Here is a 14,504-nt window from a genome sequence, read left to right on the forward strand (position 1 = left end):
TGTGCACTGGGAAACCAAAAAATTCATGTGACTTGCTTTATTGCAATATTTGTTTTATAGCAGTGGTCTGGAACTGAACCTGCAATACTTCCGAAGTATGCCTGTATGCATGTACTGCTTATTTGTTTTATAGCAATAGAAAGAAAAAATCCTTTTTGAGCCTGTTACATTCATGCTAATTTACTCACATTAATTCTTAGCCCTATGAATCTGTGTACAGATGAAAAAACTTGAGGCTCAGAGACAGAAACTGCCATCTTTATGGCACAGCCAATAGGCCATGGAGCTAGGGTTCAAATCTAGGCACGCCTGTGCTATTTCTATACAGCTGACACAGGCCTCTAACAATAAGGCCTTGAAATACAAAACTCACTGAACTAAATAAATAGTAGCAGAGTCAGGTCAAACAAGCCAATGTATTCCTAATTTGGATGTCAAAATCAGGAATTGTTCAAAAGAAACGACTCCGTTCCATCCACAGTAAAGGATTTAAGCAAAGTACTCCTGCTACTCCAATTGCCTGTCTAAACTTTTCAAAGGGCGCTCTTCCAAAAGAAGCTTAGGAGGAAAGAGATGATCTCCAACACCATGCCTATTGTAGAGTGGCAGTTTGGAAGGTAAGGAAAATAAATCGGTTTTTTTTTTTTGTATTTTTTTTTAATATTTCTTTATTTATTTGGCTACACCAGGTCTTAGTTGCAGCACGTGGGATCTTCGTTCCAGTGCATGGGATCTTTGGTTGCGGCATGCGGGATCTCAGTTGCGGCATGAGTGCGGGATCTAGTTCCCTGACCAGGGATCAAACCCAGACCCCCTGCATTGGGAGCACAGAGTCTTAACTGCTGGAGCTAGTCTCTCATTGGTTCCCCCTCTTCCCGTTCATCCTCTGGACAAACTGCAAACTGTATGAAACAGGACGCTAAAGGTGCTGATTCTCCAGGTGGGGAGATTGTTAGTAAAGCGGCTGGAATGGCGAACTCGAGCACCAGGAGATGAAAAATGAGGTGCGTTTTAGAAACCTTTCCCGATCACATGGTGTACCATCCTCTGGGTTTCACATGCATGTTTTAGCTGTAGGAAGATTCCCTTGAACCTGGAGAGTTATGACCCATGGAATGGGTACCACGCAGTATTACTTTAAAGGGTCTGCATTTGCTCATCCAACCTCACCAATCCTCTCAGCCCGAACAGTGTCCAACCTTACGTCTCATCCAGATGTTGGTGTAGATGTGGTCAATCCAGGTTGCATCACAGCCCCTGAACGAATTTTGTAAAAATTTCTCTCTCTTTCACTGTCTTTGTTTTTTTTTTTTTTTTTTGTAATTTATTTTTATAATGGGGTTTAGCTGATTTTCACTGCTGTGTTTATGCCGCTTTACACCCACTTGATTCACTTACAGAGAGATATCAATAAATAGTTTTTAAGATTCTTTCTAGTCAGATATATTCTTCTGCGGTGAATAGGGGGTGTTGAGTCCAGTTCATTGAGCAATGAGTAGGTCTTGTCTATTACATATTTGGTTTATGGAACGGGATCTGTGCTAATTACAACCTCTTGTTTTATGCATCACCCCACCTCACGTTTCCCCTTAAGCAGCCATAGTGTGTTTTCTAAATGTGTGACTCTGTTCTGTTTTGTAATTCAGTTCATGTGTAGTGATTTTTACATTCCCTCTATAAGTGATACCTTATGATAAGTTTCTTTTTCTGTCTGATCTATTTCACTTAGAATCACCATACCTAAATCGACTCATTATGCTGCTATTGGCCTTATGACATTGATTTCATGGCTGAGTGATATTCCATTGTACATCAGTACCACAACTTCTTTATCCATTTTTCTCTTTCCTGGGATATTTAAGGTGTACAGAAGTCGAGGTTCTTATAAACAGAGCAGCCCTAAACTTTGGGGTGCCTGTATACTGTCGATTTTTGGTTTTCCCAAGATATATTCCCATGAGCGGAAGTGAGGTTTGCTCTGTAACTCTGTTTTTTAGATGTTTTAGGAAACACCATACACTTCTCCAGAGTGGCCTTTGGGAATTTACATCACCCCCATCAGCGTAACAAGGCTCCATTTTCTCCATGGCCTGTGCTGCATTTCTGGCTTTTACACTTTTCCAGGACGGCCCTTTTGACGGATGCTAAGTGAAACTTCTTTGTAGTGCTGATTTGCATTGCCCGCTTGTTTCGTTGGCCAAAAAGGGCATATGCGTTTTTCCTGAGGAAAAACGCATATGCCTTTTTGGCCAACTGCATCATTGGTGAAGTTCTGCCGCTTTTCATGTGCTTTAAATGTGAGTCCAATCTACCTCTTGAAAACTGTTTCCTGAAATTCTACCTTGCTTTCAAAGCCTTTTCGTTGCCTTACCTCAATATATTTTTGGAAGATAGTTATCATTTTTAACCCTGAAGTTTTGTGAATTGCAGTGCCCCTGACCTCCATTTTTCAACTTGCTTTTTTGGGAACTGACCGCAAAGCCGCAGGATTGCTTCAGGCCCTATTCTGGTTCCTGGGGCAAGCTGAGCCTTTGGTTAATTCTTCTTCCTGATTGGAAATTAGAGTGACATGTGCCTGTCCAAACACCTAGAGCTAGTCTCTCATTGGTTCCCCTTCTTCCTGTTCATCCTTCAGACAAATGGCAAACTGTACAAAACAGGATGTTAAAGGTGCTGATTCTCCAAGTGGGGAGATTTTTAGTAAAGCTGCTGGAATGGTGAACCCGAGCACCAGGAGATGAAAAATGAGGTGCATTTTAGAAACCTTCCCCAATCATACAGTGTACAATCCTCTGGGTTTCCCATGCATGTTTTAGCTGTAGGAAGATTCCCCTGAACCTGGAGGTTTAGGACCCATGGAATGGGTACCATACAGTATTACTTTAAAGGGTCTGCATTTGCTCACCCAACCTCACCAATCCTCTCAGCCCGCACAGTGTCCAGCCTTGTGTCTCATCCAGCTGTGGATCTAGATTTGTTCAATCCTGTTGCATCACAGCCCCTGAGCAAAAGTTGTAAGAATTTCTCTCTCTCACTGTCTTTTTGTTTATTATTATATTGGTTACAGCTGATTTTCAATGCTCTGTTTCTTGCTGCCGTACATCCACTTGATTCACTTACAGAGAGACATCAATAAATTCTTTTTCAAATTCTTACCCATCGTATATATTCTTTTCTGGTGACTAGAGTGTGCTGAGTGCAGTTCTTTGAGGTATAGTGTAGGCCTTGTTGATTATCTATTTGGTATTTGAAATGGTATCTTTGCTAATTTCAACATCCTGGATAATGCCTCACCCCTCCCCACCTTTCCCCTGTAGCAGCCTTAAGTGTGTTTTCTACATATTTGACTATGTTTCTGTATTGTAATTTAGTTCACGTGTAGCCATTTTTTATTCCACCTGTAAGTGATATCTTATGATATGTGTCTTTTTCTTTCTGACTTGTCACTTAGAATGATCGTACGTAACTCCTCCCGAGTTGTTGCAACTGGCCTTTATTCATTGATTTCCTGGCTGAGTAATATTCCATTCTATATAAGTATCACATCTTCTTTATTCATTTTTTCCTTCCAAGGACATTTAGGTTGTATCCAAGTCGAGGCTCTCTTAAACAGAGAGGTGGTAAAGGTTGGTGTTCCTGTGTCCTGTTGGTTTTTGTTTTTCCCAAGATATACGCCCATGAGTGGAAGTGCCCTATCCTCTGTAGTTCATTTTATTAGATGTTTTAGTAAACATAATACACTTCTCCAGAGTGGCCCTTGGCAGTTTACATTTCCACTAGCAGCCTCACAGGGCTCCATTTTCTCCTCGCCCTGTCCTGCATTTCTGGTTTTTACACTTTATGAGGATGGCCCTTCCGACTGACGCTAAGTGGTACCTCTTTGTAGTGTTGATTTGCAATGCTCACCTGTTTTGTTGACTAAAAAGGGCGTATGCCCTTTTCTTGAATATATTCAGCAAAAACGCATACACCTTTTTCGGCCAACTGCATCGTTGGCGATGTTCAGCCCCTTTTCATGTGCTTTAATGGCAAGTCCTTTCTACCTCTTCAAATCCCTTTCCTGCAAATCTCCCTTGCTTACAAGTCCTTTTCGATGACTTACTCCAAGACATATTTTGAGAATAGATAGCATTTTCAACTCTGCAGTTTCATGAATTTTAGTGCCCCTGAGTTCCATTTTTCAGCCTGTGTTTCAGGGAACTGGCCACAGATCAGCAGGATTTCCTCAAGCCCTATTCTTTTTCTGTGGGCCATCTTAGCCTTTGGTCAATTCGTCTTCCTGATTGGAAATTAGAGTGGCATATGCCTATCCAAACACCTAGGGCTTGTCTCATTGTTTCTCTCCTTCCGCTTCATCCTCTGGACAAATTCCAAACTGTGCGCAACAGGATGTTGAAGGTGCTGATATCCCCAAGTGGGGAGATTGTTAAGAGAGAGGCTGGAGGGGTGAACCTGACTACCAGGAGATGAGGAGATGAGATGCCCTTTCCAAACTCTTCCTGATCAAACGGTGTACCATCTTCTGGGTGTCACAGGCATGTTTTAGCTGTAGGAAGTGCCCCGTGCATGGTAAGAGAACACCAGGGTTTTTTCCAAATCAGTGCCTCCCGAACACCAAACTGGGAAATTTTTAAGCTACGGGTACATGTATGTTCATTAAGGGCCTTGGGCAGTAGGCAGAGTCCGAGCTTTAGATGATTGAAGTCTTCAGGGTCAGAAGCGCTCACCATCGGCCTCCCTTAGGTTATATTTTATCTGTCGTTGATAGATGATGTCGACATAGATATCTATTCTTTTTCAGATTATTTCCCCTTATAGGTTATTACAAAATATTGAATGTAGTTCCCTGTGCTATACAGTAGTTCCTTGTTGATGATCTATTTTATACATAGCAGTGTGCACGTGTTAATCCCAGACTGTTAATTTATCCATCCCCCCAACTTTCCCCTTTGGTAATAATAAATTATAAGATTTTATCCCTCTCAGAAATGGGGGAGCTGAAAGAGAGGTATCATTTTCAATGGAAAAGCTATCAAAACAAGATTGAAGCTTCAGCCAAGATTATTAGATGTACATCCTTGGAAAGAAATCACTTCATTTCTCTAATGTTAACCTGACAAATAAGACAATAACCCTCCACTGAACTTGCTTATAATAAAGTGATGGAAATATCAAATGCAAGTGTTAGAAACATCTTATTTTACACGAACTTTATACACTGCTCTATGTTAATTACAGTTTGGCTCACACATCTGCTCATTGAAGTTACAATGTTCTCAATTTCTGTTACTGATCCTGCAGAGTGGGCCCCAACAAGGGTCCCCTGCCCAGTGTCATTGGAGCCAAGAGGATGAGACTCAGTTTGGTTCAGAAGCAAAGGAAACTTTATATTTTGATCAGAGAACGGAGAGGTGAGAGCCTACGCTCCCCCACGGGCTGTGGGCCAGGCTGCTGTGTAGGTATCCCGGCAGCGTCAGCGGGACAGAAGGGGCGGAGCTCTCGAGGGCCGGGTTGGCTGGAGCTCAGGCTCTATGTCACCGAGTCTGCACGGGGCCCCGCGAGCTGAGGTGTCGGTCCAGCCATTTTTCACTAGGAAATCGGGTCTGAAGTGCCGGGTGTGGGACCTGTGCATGTGGAAACATAGGAGCAAGTGAAATTAGACAAAGCACAAAGGAAAAAAAAGGTTAGACTTTATTTTATTGCCCAGATTCTATTTTTGTCTCCCAGGAATTTTTCATGGGCTTTGCCGGTGACAAACCCCTCCTCTGCCTTTTGTCCCATTCCTCATTGTTGGGGCGCTGAGGGTGCAGACCCCACTTCTGTAACTGCTTCGTGCTGAGTTGGGAGTCCTCATACCCGGGGGAAGCGTCAGAACTTCTCCCCAGCAGCCTTCAGGTGAGAATGATTGTCCCCAGGCCTCCTGCCTCACTGCTCGTCCACCTGAGCCCCAGCATTTGAAGTGTTATAGGTTCTAATGACCTTTAAGTGTCCAGGAAGGAGATGCGCAGAGACGCTGGGGGGCCGATTTTACCCCGACCCACATTTTTTCAGCCACCTCAGGCTAACGGTTTCTGCAGCCTAGATGCTCTGACCACTAGTCTGCGCTTTCTTCTATTAGACCCCTGAATTAACGAACAAACAGCACCAGGTGTCAGAGCCCTGCCTGCTCAACTCCCAGACAGTCCAGGGCCGGTGGTGATACAGGACCATGACGGCCACTGAGTCAACGGCCTTTTGAAGTAGCTAGGAGTCCAGCCGGTCTCATTGGCCGCCGTCACCGCTGTGTCTGTAGGCTTTTCTATGGTGACAGCGTTATTTACGGTTTCCCCGACAAGCTTATTAGCTCCGCTCTGGGTGCAGTAAGTCCTGCAAGCAGTAGTCTGCTCTTTGGGGGCACACACTTGTTGTTTTCTGAGAGAAGCTCCAGGTCAAGTGACGGTCACACGAGTTATCATGGGAGTCCGTAGCCCCCGGTTGTCTCTCTGGAGGTTGGAGTTGCAGGGCCTCCTCACTCGAGGTCAGTGTGCCCACGGAGCGATACCTGCAATTTCAGGGCAAGGTGGGTGTTTAGGATCACCACGTGGGGTCCTTTTCCCTTAGGAGGGAGCTGGCCTTGCGGGCTGCTGATTTCCAGGTTTTTAGATACCCCCAGTATCCTGGTCAGACGGGGCGGCTGGCCAAGCCCTTGGTGACCGTAGTTTCTCCTCCCTGGAGTGCATTCTTGCATTGTTCCATTTCAAGTGGTCCCAGTTTTTGCACTAATACTCCGAGGGCGATTCACTTTCCACCGGGAATGTAAAGGTCAAGGCGTTTAGCTAAATTAGGTAGGTCCAGGGCAAGGGACTGAATTAACTGCTCTTTCCATTCTTGAAAGGCTGCTTCTGGATTCTATTCAAAAGGATCATCATCTTTTCCTTTCAATGTTTCATATAGAGGCCCAGCTATTAGACTGTAGTTGGGGATCCAGATGCAGCAACCCCCGGCCTCCCCAGGAACCCCTAAGCTGTCTTCTAGTTTTAGAAAGAGTAAGGCTGCAAATGGCTTCTTCCCTTTCCTGGGATGGGCTTCTCCAACCTTCTGTGAGAATGAAGCCCAGGCAGGTCACCTTAGTCTGTGATATTTGAGCCTTTTTGTTGGACACCTTCTATCCTTTATTGGCTAGGTAGTACAGAGGTCTCCTTAGTAGGGCTGGAGATCAGAATGTCGTCTGCCTATTGAAGGAGGGTTCCCTTCTCCAGAGGTAGAACTTTTAGGTCTTTAGCTAACGTTTCCCCAAAGATGGTGTGGGAATTTTTGAACCCTTGGGGCAGGACAGCCCAGCAGTATTGTTTTTGTTGTATGTTGAGTCCTCCAACTCAGAAGCCAAAATTTCTTGTGACTCTGGGACTAATGGAATACAGAAGAAGGCATCATTGAAGTCTACTACAGAATAGCATGTCCTGGTGGATGGTAGAATGACCAGTAGGGTGTAGGAATTAGGAACTACTGGATGTATATCCTCGGTGGCTTCGCTGACTGTCCTGACGTACTTTACCAGGTCTCCAGTAGCCCACAGGGCTCTCGTGGTCAGGGCCCTCTGAGGATATGGAGTTCACCTGGGCAGGAACCCAGCAGTCCACAGGGCTATCATGGGCAGGCCCCTCCCAGGATATGGAGCTCACCTGGACAGGTACCCAGCATCCCACGGGGCTCTCGTGGTCAGACCCCTCCCAGGATATGGAGCTCCCCTAGGCAGGTACCCTGGCAGGGCTGGGCACACAGGAACCGTGCACATACCCTCATTGCAGAGCACCGCCAGCTCGCCTGTCGGTCAGAGCTGACACAGAGCACCTCAGAGCAGGACTTAAACTAACAAACAGCAGCTCCAACAGGTCTGTGACCCTGGGCTTCACTCTGTGTGGCCTCCCTCCGCCTGGTCTTCCAGAGGCTTCCACTGCAGCCGGCGCACCAGGCCTCTGTCTCCACCCACCACCCCTCCTCTTCCTGACTCCTGGGGGGTTCCTCTCATTAGGAAAGGGTCTTCTTGAAGTTTTCTCCCACTCATGGTCCAGATAAAATGATTAGAAAACAAGCCAGAGCTGCAGCCCCTCGTCTATGCTGACTCTCAGGACGCTACACTTGTTCCTTGGATCTGGCCGGTGCAGCAAGGCCCATTTTCTGCAACTGTCAGCCCCTGAGGGGCAACGATTGGCTGACCTGGGCAGCCTGACCCAGCCGGCCAGCCCTCCCCAGGTGTGCCTGGTTTGAGGTCAATATAAACACCCCTCCAGGCAGCAAGAGCCCCTGCAGCTGTGCCTGACGCCATATTCTCTGCCCCGTCAGCAGTCTCTGGGCTGGGCTGGTGAGAGGGAGTAGGGACCACAGGTCTGTGGGTGGCCCAGTGTGAGTGGGGCTCTGCTGGACTTTCCACAGGAGTTATCAGGCTGCCACCTGCTAAAGAAGAGGATGTGTCACCCATACCTGCCGCTGGAATTTCTCCCCGGGCAGAGGTGAGGAAGGAAAAAAGCAGTGGGGGCCGGGACAGGAGGGGTACCTCAGGCAGGGAAATGGAAAGCTTCCAGAAGAGCACCCGGGGTCAGGACCATTCTGGCTGGCTTGCAGGCACCAAGTCAGCCTGCGTATTGTGGCTGGTGTGGCTCCACGGCCCTTCCTCTAGGCTTTCAAGTCCTTGCACACATTCAGGTGTTTTACCTGGGGAGGATGGGAAAAGTTCAGCAGCAGCTGGCCTGTGGCTCAGCTCACGTTTACTGAGAGACGCCTCGGCACGGTCCCCCAGCTTTGCAATGAGGACGCTCCTTGCGGGGGGGAGGCTGGCTGCATGGGAGACAATTCTTCACCTCTGACCAACTTCAGAATTTTTTACCACTGGATCAAGTGCCCTGACAGTGTTTTCCTCTGTATGACCAGTGGTTTCTGTTTTTTTTTTCTTTTTTGGTTTGAGGTAGGTTTTATTCCTCTTCTTGTATTTATAGATATAAGCATGGAAATAATTCATTCATATAAATATGTCTATGGGAAGAAAAGAACTTTTTTCTGTTTTATTTTTTAAATTATTTTTTAAATTTTTAAAATTTATTTATTTTTTTATACAGCAGGTTCTTATTGGTTAGCTATTTTATACATATAAGTGTATACATGTCAATCCGAGTCTCCTAATTCATCCCACCACCACCACCCCGTCACTTTCCCCCCTTGGTGTCCATACATTTGTTCTCTACATTTGTGTCTCTATTTCTGCCTTGCATACTGGTTCATCTGTACTGTTTTTCTAGGTTCCACATGTATGCTTTAATATACGATATTTATTTTTCTCTTTCTGACTTACTTCACTCTGGATGACAGTCTCTAGATCTATCCACGTCTCTACAAATGACCCAATTTCATTCCTTTTTATGGCTGAGTAATATTCCATTTTATATATGTACCACATCTTTTCCATTCGTCTGTCTGTGGGCATTTAGGTTGCTTCCATGACCTGGCTATTGTAAATAGTGCTGCAATGAATATTGTGGTGAATGTGTCTTTCTGAATTATGGTTTTCTCTGGGTATATGCCCAGTTGTGGGATAGCTGGGTCATATGATAATTCTATTTTTAGTTTTTTAAGGAACCTCCATACTGTTCTCCATAGTGACTGTATTAACTTACATTCCCACAAATAGTGCAAGAGGGTTCCGTTTTCTCTGCACCTTCTCCAGAATTTGTTGTTTGTAGATTTTCTGATGATGCCCATTCTAACTGGTGTGAGGTGATACCTCATTGTAGTTTTGGTTTATATTTCTCTAATAATTAGTGAGGTTGAGCAGTTTTTCATGTGCTTCTTGGCCATCTGTATGTCTTCTTGGGACAAATGTCTATTTAGGTCATCTGCCCATTTTTGGATTGGGTTGTTTTTTTACTGTTGCGCTGCATGAGCTGTTTATATATATTGCAGATTAATCCTTTGTCTGTTGATTTGTTTGCAAATATTTTCTCCCATTCTGAGCGTTGTCTTTTCGTCTTGTTCGTAGTTTCTTTTGCTTTGCAAAAGCTTTTAAGTCTCATTTGGTCCCATTTGTTTATTTTTGTTTTTTATTCCATTACTCTAGGAGGTGGATCAAAAAGATATCGCTGTGATTTATGTCAAAGAGTATTCTTCCTATGTTTTCCTCTAAGAGTTTTATAGTGTCTGGTCTTACATTTCAGTCTCTAATCCATTTTTAGTTCATTTTTTGTGTATGGTGTTAGGGAGTGTTCTAATTTCATTCGTTTACATTTAGCTGTACATTTTTCCCAGCACCACTTATTGAAGAGACTGTATTTTCTCCAGTGTATATCCTTGCCCCCTTTGTCAAAGATTACTGGACCATAGGTGTGTAGGTTTATCTCTGGGCTTTCTTTTTTTTTTTTTTCTTTTACATCTTTATTGGAGTATAATTGCTTTACAATTGTGTGTTAGTTTCTGCTGTATAAAAAAGTGAATCAGCTATACGTAAACATATAACACCATATCCCCTCCCTCTTGCACCTCCCTCTCACCCCCTTATCCCACCCCTTTAGGTGGTCACAAAGCACCGAGCTGATCTCCTTGTGCTATGTGGATGCTTCCCAGTAGCTATCGAGTTTACATTTAGTAGTGTGTATATGTCCATGCCACTCTCTGACTTTGTCCCAGCTTATACTTCTCCCTCCTCGTGTCCTCAAGTCCTTTCTCTACGTCTGTGTCCTTAATCCTTTCCTGCCCCTAGATTCTTCATAAACTTTTATTTTTAATTTTTAGATTCCATATATATATGTTAACATACGGTACTTGTTTTTCTCTTTCTGACTTACTTCACTCTGTAGGACAGACTAGATCCATCCACCACACTATAAATAACTCAATTTCGTTTCATTTTATGGCTGAGTCATATTCCATTGTATATATGTGCCACATCTTCTTTATCCATTTATTTGTCGATGGACACTTAGGTTGCTTCCATGTCCTGGCGATTGTAAATAGAGGTACAATGAACAATGTGGTACATTACTCTTTTTGAATTATGGTTTTCTCAGGGTATATGTCCAGTAGTGGGATTGCTGGGTCGTGTGGTAGTTCTATTTTTAGTTTTTAAGTAACCTCCATGCCGTTCTCCCTAGTGGCTGTATCAATTTACATTCCCACCAACTGTGCAAGAGGGTTCCCTTTTCTCCAATAAACGCCTCTCCAGCATTTATTGTTTGTAGATTTTTTGATGATGGTCTTTCTGACTGCTGTGAGGTGATACCTCCCTGTAGTTTTGATTTGCATTTCTCTACTTAGGTTGCTTCCATGTCCTGGCGATTGTAAATAGAGGTACAATGAACAATGTGGTACATTACTCTTTTTGAATTATGGTTTTCTCAGGGTATATGTCCAGTAGTGGGATTGCTGGGTCGTGTGGTAGTTCTATTTTTAGTTTTTAAGTAACCTCCATGCCGTTCTCCCTAGTGGCTGTATCAATTTACATTCCCACCAACTGTGCAAGAGGGTTCCCTTTTCTCCAAGTGGGTCAAAAAGGATCTTGCTGTGATTTATGTCATAGAGTGTTCTGCTTATGTTTTTCTCTAAGAGTTTTATAGTGTCTGGTCTTACATTTTGGTCTCTAATACATTTTGAGTTTATTTTTGTGTATGGTGTTAGGGAGTGTACTAATTTCATTCTTTTCCATGTAGCTGTCCAGTTTTCCCAGCACCACTTGCTGAAGACACTATCTTTTCTCCATTGTATACCCTTGCCTCCTTTGTCACAGATTAGTTAACCATAGGTACGTGGGTTTATCTCTGTGCTTTCTATACTGTTCTATTGATCTATATTTCTGTTTTTGTGTCAGTACCATATTATCTTGATTACTGTAGCTTTGTAGTATAGTCTGAAGTCTGGAAGTCTGATTCCTCCGGCTCTTTTTTTTTTCCTCAAGACTGCTTTGGCTATCTGGGGTCTTTTGTGTCTCCCTACAAATTTTAAGATTTTTTGTTCTAGTTCTGCAGAAAATGCCACCAGTAATTTGATAGGGATTGCATTGTATCTGTAGATTGCTTTGGGTAGTATAGTCATTTTTACAATATTGATTCTTCTCATCCAAGAACATGGTATATGTCCCATCTGTTTATATCATCTTTGATTACTTTCATCAGTGTCTTATACTTTTATGAGTACAGGTCTTTTACTCAGGATTCTGTGTATTAATTTTGTATCCTGCAACTTAACCAAATTCATTGAAGAGCTCTAGCAGTTTTCTGGTGGCATCTTTAGGATTCTCTGTCTATGGTATCATGTCATCTGCAAACAGTGACAATTTTACTTCTTCTTTTCCAATTTGTATTCCTTTTATTTCTTTTCCTTCTCTGATTGCTGTGGCTAGGACTTCCAAAAGTATGTTGAATAATAGTGGCGAGAGTGGACATCCTCGTCTTATTTCTGATCTTAGAGGAAATGCTTTCAGGTTTTCACCATTGACAATGATGTTTGCTGTGGGTTTGTTATATATGGCCTTTATTATGTTGAGGTAGTTTCCCTCTGTGCCCACACTCTGCAGAGTTTTTATCATAAATGGGTGTTGAATTTTCTCAAAATCTTTTCCTGCATCTATTGAGATGATCATATGGTTTTTATTCTACAATTTGTTAATATGGTGTATCACATTGATTGATTTGTGTATATTGAAGAATCCTTGCATCCCTGGGATAAACCCCACTTGATCATGGTGTATGATCCTTTTAATGTGTTGTTCAATTCTGTTTACTAGTATTTTGTTGAGGATTTTTACATCTATATTCATCAGTGATATTGGTCTCTAATTTTCTTTCCTTGTAGTATCTTTTTCTGATTTTGTTATCAGGGTGATGGTGGCCTCATAGAATGAGTTTGGGAGTGTTCCTTCCCCTGCAGTTTTTTCTGAAGAGTTCGAGAAGTTTTGGTGTTAGATCTTCTCTAAATATTTGATAGAATTCACCTGTGATGCCCTCTGGTTCTGGACTTTTGTTTGTTGGAAGATTTTTAATCACAGTTTAAATTTCATTGCTTGTGATAGGTTTGTTCTTTTTTTCTGTTTCTTCCTGGTTCAGTCTTGGAAGGTTATCCCTTTCAAAGAATTTGTCCATTTCTTCCAGGTTGTCCATTTATTGGCATAGAGTTGCTTGTAGTAGTCTCTTATGATGCTTTGTATTTCTGTGGTGTCTGTTGTAGATTCTCCTTTTTCATTTCCAATTTTATTGATTTGAGTCCTCTCCCTCTTTTTCTTGAGTCTGGCTAAAGGTTTATTATTTTTATTTATCTTCTTAAAGAACCAGCTTCTAGTTTTATTGATCTTTGCTATTGTTTTCTATGTTTCTATTTCATTTATTTCTGCTCTGATCTTTATGATTTCTTTCCTTGTACTAACTTTAGGTTTTGTTTGTTCTTCTTTCTCTAGTTGCTTTAGATGTAAAGGTAGATTGTTTATTTGAGAATTTTCTTGTTTCTTGATGTGGGCTTGAATTGCTATAAACTTCCCTCTTACAACTGCTTTTGCTGTGTCTGATAGGTTTTGGATCATTGTGTTTTCATTGTCATTTGTTTCTAGGTATTTTTGAATGTCTTCTTTGATTTCTTCAGTCACCTCTTGGTTATTTAGCAGTGCACTGTTTAGCCTCCATATGTTTGTGTGTTTTATAGTTGTTTTTTTTTTTTTTCCTGGAATTGATTTCTAATCTCATAGCGTTCTGGTCAGTAAAGATGCTTGATACAATTTCAGTTTTCTTAAATTTTCCAAGGCTTGATTTTTGACCCAAGATGTGATCTGTTCTGGAGAACATTCCGTGTGTACTTGAGGCAAAAGTGTATCTTTCCACTTTTGGGCAGAATTTTGGGTTTTGTTCTTCTTTCTCTAGTTCCTCTAGGTGTAAGGTTAGATTGTTTATTTGGGATTTTTCTTGTTTCTTGAGGTAGGCTTGTATTGCTATAAACTTCCCTCTTAGAACTGCTTTTGCTGCATCCCATAGGTTTTGGATCATCGTGTTTTTGTTGTCATTTATCTCTAGGTAGTTTTTGATTTCCTCTTTTATTTCTTCAGTGATCTCTTGGTTATTTAGTAACGTATTGTTTAGCCTATATGTGTTTGTGTTTTTTATGTTTTTTTCCCTGTAATTGATTTCTAATCTCATAGCATTGTGGTCGGAACAGCTGCTTGATATGACTTCAGTTTTCTTAAATTTACTGAGGCTTTATTTGTGACCCAAGATGTGATCTATTCTGGAGAATGTTCCGTGTGCATTTGAGAAGAACGTGTAATCTGCTGTTTTGGGATGGAATGTCCTATAAATATCAATTAAATCTATCTGGTCTATTTTGTCATTTAAAGCTTGTGTTTCCTTATTAATTTTCTGTCTGGATGATCTCCACTGGTGTAAGTGAGGTGTTAAATTCCCCCAGTATTATTGTGTTACTATTGATTTCCTCTTTTATAGCTGTTAGCAGTTGCCTTATATATTGAGGTGCTCCTATATTGGGTACATATATATTTATAA

This window comes from Physeter macrocephalus, chromosome 10 (assembly GCF_002837175.3).
Source record: "Physeter macrocephalus isolate SW-GA chromosome 10, ASM283717v5, whole genome shotgun sequence".
Taxonomy (NCBI): Eukaryota; Metazoa; Chordata; class Mammalia; order Artiodactyla; family Physeteridae; genus Physeter; species Physeter macrocephalus.